This window comes from Pollicipes pollicipes, unplaced genomic scaffold (genome assembly GCF_011947565.3).
Source record: "Pollicipes pollicipes isolate AB1234 unplaced genomic scaffold, Ppol_2.1 Scaffold_5724;HRSCAF=6776_pilon_pilon_pilon, whole genome shotgun sequence".
Lineage (NCBI taxonomy): Eukaryota > Metazoa > Arthropoda > Thecostraca > Pollicipedomorpha > Pollicipedidae > Pollicipes > Pollicipes pollicipes.
In genome coordinates, this window is record NW_023596746.1 from 47229039 (window position 1) to 47240190 (window position 11152).

An 11152-nucleotide genomic window follows, 5' to 3' on the forward strand; every position below is an offset into this window, starting at 1 on the left:
CACTTTGCAGGTAGATGATATCGTTCATCTGGCAGGCACTGGGAATGTGAAGCTCACTTGTGAGTGGAAACCCAGATCATTGCAAGGGACAAATAACCGGTGTAGATGACGCGCCCCTAAATGCGCTCTCACCAAATACCTTAACTAACTGACTGGACCTTTTTGGCTCGCTGCAGGTGTAGATGGTATTAATGGGACATATAATGCTTTACATGAAGGTCCATGTCGGCCAACCATTAGGTAAAGCATAGTGTACCCAATGCATACCATCTACATGAGCAACTGAAGGCACTGAAATGTCAGACCTTCATTAGTTGAGTTGGTGGGGCCCTTGAACGCTACTGCTAGGGGTCCGTGGGTCGAGGCGGGATTGAACCTCATATTTCCAGTGTCTTCCAGATGAACGATATCATCTACCCACAGAGCGGCTGCATATCGCGCTTCTTCACAGCCGGAATAAGGAATCAAACAACACACAATTTTGCGATGCTTAGAATATTGCGCAAATCTATAAACGAAATTCGTCCTCTTTAACGTGCGCTGTATTACCAGACCACTTAGTTTTGCGCAAGAACAGTCACCAACATGCAGTAGAATTTTGTATGCAACTATACCTTGGAGACTAGACGTAATTCATCAGTTGTGGCGATCTTGAAAATGATCAACCGCATTAGTAAAATTGATAATAGTATTGGCAAAAGTGGTTCGCCATGTGCAGTCTGTCGCGGGCGCTGGAGCACAACAACGGATCCCGTGTCTTTGGGGTCGCTCTAAAGGTTAGGGTTAAATTTTGGCAGCTAGAGAAGGCAAACACGTAAACCAACTGCATAGCGTCTTGTAAACTTTGCAAGTTTTGGCATGTGTTTTTGAGATCCGGTATCCAATATCACGCACTATACCATCAACCGAAAGGGAGAAAGGGAACCGCAGGAACTAGACGGAGGCACATCCCAGTCCATTCTGACGAACATCCCACCAAAGCCTTTGACGAACATCCCACCAAACAAACATCCCACCATCCCACTTTTCATGTACCAATATCAAAGCAAACGTTTTCAAAGTATTTTGGTCTGATTCACCGAAAATAAACAACATTGCGAAATCATCCATTCTGTTGAGCGGACCGGGCTGGTTTATGCAGTCCTCGCGACGTTGCTGGGGAGCGGCGGCCCGCCCCGTCCACCTCCGCGCCGACCCGGAGCCTCCCCAGCGCGCCTGGCGCCAGGGCCGAGCTTTGCTGGGGAGCGGTGGCGCCGACCGGGAGCCTCCCCAGCGCGCCTGGCGCCAGGCCGAGCCTTGCTGGGGAGCGGTGGTGCCGACCGGGAGCCCCCCCCAGCGCGCCTGGCGCCAGGCCAAGCTTTGCTGGGGAGCGGTGGCGCCGACCGGGAGCCTTCCCAGCGGGCCTGGCGCCAGGCCGAGCGTTGCTAGGGAGCGGTGGCTCGCCCTCGTCCACCTCCGCGCCGACCGGGAGCCTCCCCAGCGCGCCTGGCGCCAGGCCGAACGTTGCTAGGGAGCGGTGGCCCGCCTCGTCCACCTCCGCGCCGACCGGGAGCCTCCCCAGCGGGCCTGGCGCCAGGCCGAGCGCTCCAGCGGCCTTGTGTAGGTATGCACGGTCAGCGGAGGCACTTATTCGTATATTGAGCAGCTGGCATGCAGTCACGGTCGAGAGCAGAGTGTCGGACGGCGGCAGTACCACTCACACCCCTTGACACGCTGCAGAGGGCTCTCGCTGTTTTTTTTTCTCTCAAGAACAATGCTATTAAAAAGGGCCTTGGCAACACGTTAATTCAAGTAAGATGAAGACTGTTCAAATTATCTGTGTTGTCATGTTCTGCGCACACCCGCTTTCTTCCAATTGACTGCTCATTTACAGAGTTTGGCCATTTTCACGTCTTGCATTGTCCAGCAAGACGTAACGGTGCAATAGGCAGGCATAGTCACGTGACGGCTATTAAATCAAGGCTACCACGTGATCAGTCAATCCAATTTCATGATGGGTGCGTCCATGACGGTGAGTATCAGCTTGAACTTATCATTTGCTGCAACGCGGGCCTGAAAAGCTCACTGGAGATGAGGGGAGCCGAGGACTGCCCCCGGCGCGTCCCACGCGCACCGTGGAATACTGCGCTTGGGGGGGGGGGGGGTGAGGACTGTCCCCGGCGCGTCCTACGCCCACCGTGAAATACTGCGCTGAGGGGGGGGGGACCGAGGACTGTCCCCACCGCGTCCTACGCCCACCGTGAAATACTGCGCTTAGGCTCCGCTGCGCTCCCGAACAGCAACCGTTTGCACCCTGCCACGCGCCGGGCCGCCAGGCCGGAACGCCAAATTCCCATCCAGAGCCCCTCTGATCTTCGGCGTTCGCTCACATTAAGCCGATTGGCCTAGCCTTGGTGGGTGCACCAGATGACATTGGGTCATGGCAGACAGCAGGCTTCACATCCTCTGGTGGTGCGATAGAGTCGGACGCGGACGCTGTCTCAGACGATTTCGACTCTGACTATGATCGGGATTCGGACTCGGACTGCAAGAGCCTGAAGTCAGGCTCAGGCTCGAGTCGTGAGCTCTGAGCTGTGCTGAGCTGAGCTGAGAATCTGAGCTCAGAGCGGCACTCACGTCACGTGACAGGACTGGACACGGGAATAGGCTTTTGACTTAGGACGACACGGCTCGTACCAAGACTGGGGTTCGTGACCTCAGACCAACGCCTGACATCAGCTTTCCTTCCGGATGTAACCCTATTCTGGCACGCTTCCGATTAACCAGAGCCCCTTCTAACATGTCAAGTGCGGGAGAATTTCCCTTCACATTCTGTCAGCTAGCTCTCCACTAAACATGACAAAGTCCTGCCATGAACCTAATTACTGCGCCGAGGGCTAAAACAAAAAACAGCCTGAAGCAAAAATTCGACCTGACACAGCTGTTACGTTTAGTAACAGATTTCAAAGCAACCATACTTTGATCGATAGATGATGATTTCATGACTGATGTCATGGCCATCTAAACTGTCTAAAATTAATGAGCATTTTCAATGGATGCAAAACGATGCGATTACAAAACTAGTCATCATGTTTTACATGCATGCAAAAATGAGATGGTGCTTTGCTTTGCGATCAGAAAAGCAGTGTAAGCTAAGATTTGAGCACGGGCAAAGGCAGGCTGCCTATTGGGGTGGTGAAAATGGATTCTAAGCGAATAGGAGATATCACTGTCGCCCACAGTGCGGTTAGGAGTTGCAAATGAGCTATGGTGCTTATACAGCAGTAATCATGGGATGACCGGTTTGCCAGATGAACGGGATTTGAGGCACGTGCTTGGAGTGTGGGCCTCTACTGCGACTGTTAGTTGGTGACACGCTTTTGGTGGTAGCGATTTCCGTGGTCAACAACCCTTCCCCTTTTGTCGCTTCTGGACACGCCTCTGAAATAGTAAGATGTTAGTTTCCTATTGCAGAAAAGTGAAAGACGAGATACAACATATCGTTTTGAGCCTTCATGTTTCAGGTGATATGAGCACCCCTCACTTTCATCCCCGGAGGTGTCTACGAGCAGAAATGTATTTTTCATTCTTCCACCTTTACGTGTGCATGTGAGCTATGAAATATCTAGAAATCCAATATCTGGATACCTAATATCTAGATATTTTATTATATATAATATATATTGTATTATTATAGATATTATTATATTTATTATACCATTTTCTGAATTTATGATAACATTTTTTAATACAAAATAGTCTTATTAAATCTATTATACTAATATCACATCTAATGTCTAGATAGAAACCCGATTTCTAGATACCCAGCATATAGATACCCAAGGAGCAATACTTATGCAGCTGCATTGGCGACTCGTAATTGCACTTCACACCGTTTGGATCGCCCCCTGAGCTTTGGAAGCGCCCGGCCATGGTGCTTTTGCTGTATACATTGCGATAACCATGCGTACTCATGTTGGAGCTGTCCCATTCACGGAAAGTATCAGTTGCTCTTGTTAACCCAGGGCAGTGTGTGTGACCTTATGGAGATCACGATCGCTGCATGCTCGCTGAATTTCACTGGGCATCTCTCTACGTGCAGGGCACTGGAACCAGCTCTGCCCCATGCAGCCGAAATTTTAGGTGCAAAGCGTAAAAAGATGTTCGGGGAAAGTCAGAGAATTTCAACGACTTGATGCAAACCACTTCGGAGGGATCAGCAAAAAAAAAAAAAAAACGGGGAGGAGGCCATTCACTGCTCCCTGCCCGGAACAGGGTTAAAGGCGTGTAACGATCGCCCCACGCGTTAGCACCCAGCGGGCGGCCACCCAGCGCGTCTTCTCGCCCGTCACCGCCGCGGACGCCCCAGCCGTTCACACAGCGCGCCGCAGCCGCCGACAGCAGCCAGCCACCACCGGAGCCGGTCGAGCGGCGGTCACGTGACCCTCAGCGCGTGTCATCGCGCACGTCACGTGACCGGCGGGCGGACGGCGCGCGCGGCCGCGGCCGCCGCCAGTCGCCGCGATGGAGACTGTGGAGAAGCACGTGCGGATCCTGACGCCGCCGCCGAACCCGCATCGGGCGCTGCGTGGGCTCTACAGCGAACAGGTGAGCTGCGGCTGGGGCACCGGCGGCGCCGGGGAGCGGCGGTCGTGACGGCCGCGCCCGTCCGCCCGTCCGCCCGTCCGCCCGGCCGCCCGGTCGGCCCGGTTCCGGTCGGCGGCGCGTCGGTTCCGGTCGACCTCGGGGTCAGCTCGGCGCGACCCCACTGCGGGCGCGCTCTCTCCGGGCGGCAGCCGGCCGTGATGCGGGCGCTCAGGGGACAGCCGGCCGCGCCAGGCCCGCGTGCAGCTGGGGTGGCAGCGTCGGCTCTTGTGGCCAGGCCGTACCCAGACGAGTTGAACACTAGTGACCTTGCCGCCCCTGCTCGGCTGACCTTCCGCAGCTGCACCGTCCTAACCTTAGTTGAGTCCCTGCGGTCTTGTCTTATTAAGGCTGGTTGCAATCCTGCCACCGTACCGTACTCAGCCCGTTTGAACCCCCGTGATCTTTCCGGTGTGTGCCCAGCTGGGTTAAGCTCCTGTGACCTTGGCTTGTCCACCTAACTTTTGATCATGTCAGCCCCCGCGTCCTTGCCATACCGGCCCAATCGGCTACGATCGACGCCTCCGAGTGGCGTGCTCCGCCCAGCGCCGCCCCACAGGTGCGCACGTGATCCGCCGGCCGCCACCGGCGGCCTGCCGAGGATAGCGGCCGCCGGCCGGCCGCGCCCGCACCACCCTTCTTTATAGCCCCGATAGGACGCCGTCTGGTGAGCGGCGCTAGCACGGATGGACGTCAGGGCCGGGGCCGCCCTCCGTCACTCACGTGGGCATGACGGGCGGGCCTCCCCTCTGATAGCTCTCCCGCGTCTCCCGCGGACAACGAGCGTCCGAGGCGGCGGGGTGACCGGGCTCAACGGCCCCCAGCGAAGCCGAGCTGAGCCGACCAGGCGTCCGCCGACGCCGCTCAGCCGGCGCGCAGCTGAGCCGCGGCGCGCCTCGCGCAGCTGCGCGCCGCAGCTGAGATTCTGCGTCCATCACTCTCTCACATGGGCGGAGCGGCGGTGACCAGGCAGGTGTCGTCAGCCGTCTTCAGTGTGAGCGGCGTCTCCGGCCGCCGGCGAGGCTCTGGCAGCGGCCGCAGCGGCGGCGGCGCCGAATGGTCGGCTCGCCTGCCAAGCTCCCCGGCTGGCGGCGTGCGCCCATGGGGAGGTCATCTCTGCAGGGAGGCGTCGGCGCCGCCGGGCCGCTGGGGGCGGGGCCGCGCCGCGTTAGCCGCCGTTAGCCCCGTTCGTGCCGAATAACCGCGTGCGAACCATTCCAGGTGCCCGCTGGCCTGCGGGCCGGCCGCTCATCAAACACCTGCCCAAATTATGGTGCACTGCCGCCTAATATCGCGTCTCGTTCGCTACTTGTGGCATCTCGATCCTTTAACTTAACATGGCGTGCCAGTGTAGCTCAAGGTGTCTGTGTTCAGTGTCTTTTGACTCGACGTAGCCCCTCCTATGGGCCTGGTGACAAGACGTTCCGCTGTGACGACACTTGCAGGCCTCTGTTGTGCCTAACGACGTTTGCTGCTTTCGACATGACATGACCACCGCACTGAGCGTTGCAAAGCAGACTCAACAGTCACGGCCTGATGCGAGATCAACTGACGTCACGTTTTTTACCCATGCTGCGCTTGCTCTCGTTTCCTACACAGTCGCCGAGTGCCCCTTAGCTCCCGTTGCCATAACATCGCGCTGAACGCATCTAAAGCCTGCGGTGGCGGCGGTGGCAGGCCTGCAGCAGTGCCGTCGGCAGGCCCGTGCCTCCCTCGCGGTCTAACAGAGCCGCCTTCAGCGCGCTGCTCGGCTACGGGGAAGAGGGGGGGGGGGGGGGGGGGGGGGGGGTTCGCAGCGTGCCCCGGTGAGGGTAGCCCCGTCATGCAAACCACGGCAGCGCGCCGCCGCTCTGCCGCGCCGAATCCCACCGCCGAACGGGGCCAGCTGGTTCAGGTCAACTCAGGGTCAGGTCACTGGGGCGACTCAGAGCCTCACCGACAGGCGTGCCGGCTGCACTTACGACGTCGTGTGGGGGGCTAATTCCGTGCCCGGCCTGATGCTTGATGTGATCAGTTGAATAGACCCGTTTGCAGCGGCTTTGGAATGCCTCCGCGGTCTTTTTCCGACAACCATGGAGAGCATTACGATGTAAATGTTTGCACCGCATTTGCAGCTGGCGATGAATTTGATGGTGCGTTTATCCCCATCACCTGCCTCAAAATGGTACGTAACCGAGGCTGAATAAAGCAGCCTTTCGTCGAGTACCAATCTCACTCTGTGGACTCATGACTCGGCACCTTCTCAGATGTCATGGAACACGGCTGATTCAGGGATTTTGTTCTGCATTATAACCTTTTTACCGGGCCCGGAGAAGACTAAGCTCTGTACCCAGAAGGAGTCATTGAATGATTTCCGAGCGGAAAGGCCAGTTTGCTAACCTGGTGATTCCTCAGGCGCTTGACGTGCGCCGCGAGAACACGGAAATATCGGCCGCCGCCTCCCTAGCTGTAAACATGCTGCGTCCAGCTGCACGACATGCAGGTTGCGCCAGTGGGGCCTCACTGACATACCAATGAACCCCCTCCCCCGAAACTATTTACGTGAATGGCACAGGCTTTGGGCAGGATGCCCTCAGCCAGTCTCGCTCTGCTGCCCGCGTGCTAAATCGCCACACGGTTGCGTCCGGTCTTGACCCAGCGCTCGCCCCGCTGCACTCAGCAGGCGCGGCTGGAGCGCGTCACCACAGAGTCGGCTGGCGTGCTGAGCGCCGCGTCGGCTTGGTTTAGCCGGGTGCTATGTCCGAACGCGACGTCGCGCCGTGCTGCGAGGAGGGCACGCCACGCTGGCGTCGGCTCCTGGACATTCAGGTTGCAATATTCAATTGTGCTCTTTCGAACTGGAAGGACACGGAGATCCGCCCCAGCTCTTGACGTGCTCTGGCTGTGCGTTCGTTGCATTGTGACGCCTCAGCCCTCCGCTGTTAGCCAAAATTGCTGACCGCCCGCCAGGCTTGCCTGCCAGCCGTGCGGGGACGGCTGCGTAAGTCGGCCGCCGTAAGCAGGACAGGGAACGCGCGGGGTATCGCCCGCCGCGTGCCGGAAGCATTTCTCAGCGGGCCCGGGCCGGCCGATTAATGCGCTCCTCCCGCAGGAAACGGGGGTGCTTACCTGACCCTCGCTTACCGCGTTGGGCTGGGCGGCTCGCCTCGCTACACAGCCTGGCCCCGAGCCCCGCCGCCACTCGAGCGCTGACGAACGCACCCTCGCTTACCGCGTTCGCCTGGGCGGCTGGCCACGCCACACAGCCTGGCCCCGAGCCCCGCCGCCACTCGTGTGCTGACAAACGCACCCTCGCTTACCGCGTTGGCCTGGGCGGCTGGCCACGCTACACAGCCTGGCTCCGAGCCCCGCCGCTACTTGAGCGTTGACGAACGCACCCGCACCCGCCTGGCGAGCGGTTCTGTTCGGAGGCCGATGTGGGGCGATGCCCAACAGGTACGCCGTCATTTTTACCTGCTCCTGTTTATGTTGTGTGCATCGATCGACTTTTTCTGTGAGCCCTTTTTGCGCTCCTGTATGGTGCGCTTTATTATCTTCATGCCCTGCCGACCATGAACGGCCGCTGATGGGAAACCTCGTGTATCGGAACCCTAATGACACGGGTCTGCTCGAGCCCGGCTCAGCGTGCGCTGTGGAACGATTAGTCACTGAGCTGGTGGTCCATGACTAAACACGATCTCCTAGCGGCTGACCCTGCCGAGCGGGCAGGTGACGCAGTGGATAGCTGATGTTTACGGGCTCCACAGCCGATTTACCAGACCACTGTGAAGGGCGTAGATATATTTTGATTCGCTTAATCGTTTGCAAAACGGAAAGGAACAGACAGTTGTCCCAGCGCCCAATTCCTCGCGTTAGCTCAGAGGCGCGCAGAAGGAGAGTCACGCGGACATATGTTTCTCTCTCAGCAGGCGTGACCTCTGACTCCGAGCACTTGACTCGTAGTCCGAGAACTGGATTCCTAGTCCGAGTCCGAGTTCGGGTGCGTAAGTCTCAGTCCTGGTCCCGTGTGCACGAGTACGAGTCAGATCATTTGCATGCGTCTGAAGCCGCGCATGGACCTAAACCCCGGACAATTTGGTCCGAGTCTGGGCACGAGTGAATGCCTGAGTCAGCGATATGTGTCGAGTCCATAATTTTTCTACGGTATCGCACAACGCAAGCATTTTCATGCCGCCAGAGTGGCAGTAGGGCAGGCAATCGACAATTGAGATTGGAGCCGGGCAGACATGCACCCAACTCCACTTGACCTGGCCTTCACCTCGCCACAGCCTTACTGGATGTCCCGCCTTGCCGCAACATTGGAATAGGTGTGAGGGTGCAGGCATGAACACTTTTCGGAGCTTTAGTGGCTTGTATTGAATCTCACACAATCCGGTCAGAGGTGATATAGCCTAACCAAACTAAATAAAACCCATCCGAGACTAATGACGCGCCCGGGTGGGGGTCAACTTGACTCCCTCCTCCCCGAAGGTTTTTCCAGAATGGTTTCCGTGCGGCGCGGCGTAGCCGCGCCAAACTTTGCATAGCTGTAGATAATTGAATAGCGAATCGTTCTGCATCAAAAATTTAGATGTACCTTGTGAGGTTGCCGAGCTATGGCAGGTCAAGAACAGGCCATGGTTTCAGCGAAGGCAATTTCTAGGGAATCCTTCAATCTGATCCAACAACGGAATGTTAGACGAAGCCATACATCTTTGAAATGCTTTCTTAGGCAAAACAACAGTTAAATGAGCAAATCGCATTGACCTAATGTCAGGTATGAGGGTCACGCCAAGGTAAAAACCAACCTATTTTGTTACATCAGGACTTGCTGTATGGGATGGCTTCTGGTGATCATTTCGAATTTATTGATAGCAGGAACTGCATTATACATCTTCTATGGACCTTTTAGAGGTCAGAATAGGTCATTGAAATAAATGACCCAGGGCAACATTTTGTTTTAGAAGCATACTGCCTAGCATAATGTTTGTCGCTCAGGCAAATGCAAAACTGGAAGCAATCTTTTATGATTTTGGTCACCTTGACCTTCACGAGGTCAAACAAGGTCACTGACCTTAAATGAGTATGTGATCTTTTGCTTGGAAATGGTCATCTTGGTTCTGAGGGCACTTTAGAGACCAACTTGGAGCTTGACCTTGTTTGACGTTTCTGACCCGAAGGTCATGACATAGGAACCTGAAAATTTGACCTCAGTGAGTTAACGTATAGGTCAACACACTCTGTAAATTTAGGTGTTTCTAGCGTTCTTAGTTCCTGAGATATCAGCGGGGTCAAATTGACCCCCACCCGAGCGGAAGGTATCTAGCCGCCCATCCGGGCGCGTGTCAACCTGCAGCACAGCTTAACAGGCACGATAGCGCTTCTTCGCATTTTCTGCAGCAAGTTACCGCTTCCACAGCATACGTATTTTTCACAAAACGCACCACTCAACGATGGTTAAGACTTGGAGGAGGGTCAAGGTTGGTGCCGCACGTCCGGCTTCAGAATCGTCGAATTCAAGCCCAAACCGAGACCTGACGCTGCCTCGAGTCGGAGTCTGAGTTCAGGTGCACTTTTTCAATTTTGTGGATCTGGGTCGGAGCCCGATTCTCCACACCATGTCCCGAGTTGAAGGTCCTGATTTTTCTCGAATTCATGAATCCGAGTATGAGTCCGAGTCCGACCGGACTCAGACCAGTGACACGTCTGATGTCCATCGTGCGCATGCGTCGATTATTGGGAAATCATGAAATAAGGGCACCACAAGAGCACCAGACATCGCATGACTCGCTGCTGCACACACACACATGTCAGCAGGAGGTCCCTTGAAACGGCGAGGGGGCCTTAAAGGGCCTGCACTCCCTGGGAGGGGTCATGTGGGCTCGTGTGGCGGTCTCCAGGATCGGCCGTTCCTTACGGCAGCCTCGTGTGCTATCCGTGTTGGCCGCAGTGCGCGCATTGCGAGACAGTGGTTCTAAATTCCTTCTAGTTTTGAGGCATTTGTGCTCACCAAATACATTTTCCAACTTGATTTTCCTACAATGTTGATGAAATTGTTGGTTTCAAATGCAGGCTTCAAGCTCAGTTAGTGAAAATTACAAGACATTTCCACCTTTTTTCCTTCGCCTCACGTCGATGAAACAACACACCATCAATGCTGCGCCATTGCCCTCACTCGGGTGCCTGATTCTCTGTTGGACCCATGATAAAGCCAAAACTTAACTGAACATGGTACTGCGTGAAGAGCGAACCGGCTGACAAAGACGATAGATATTAATGAGGGAGATGCAGCACTTTTCACGTCTGTTGCCAATAAAGGATATTTCTATGGGCATCCCGCCGGCAGGCGGACGAGCGCACCCTCCAGCTAATCTCCATCAAGACGTCAGTGAGTTGGGGTTAAGGTCGAGGATGTCGTCGACGTGGCGTGTCGAAGGCTCGCTGATTAGTCGCTGATTGTCACATGGCTGTCACGTGAGCATGAATCAGCAGCCCAGTCGACACTCCGCATCTTGGTAAGATTCCGCTGGCGAAACCCAATGTGTTTTAT

General features: G+C 55.9%; 1 protein-coding gene across 1 annotated transcript in view; it reads left to right on the forward strand.

The window, feature by feature from the left end:
* The first annotated feature begins 4520 nt into the window (after nucleotides 1–4520).
* Nucleotides 4521–11152, forward strand: part of LOC119103567 (four and a half LIM domains protein 2) — a 193128-nt gene continuing 186496 nt past the window's right edge. The window contains exon 1 of the mRNA XM_037227155.1: nucleotides 4521–4587. The gene's annotated coding sequence lies outside the window, so the exon portion shown is untranslated. The remainder of the gene's footprint in view (nucleotides 4588–11152) is intronic.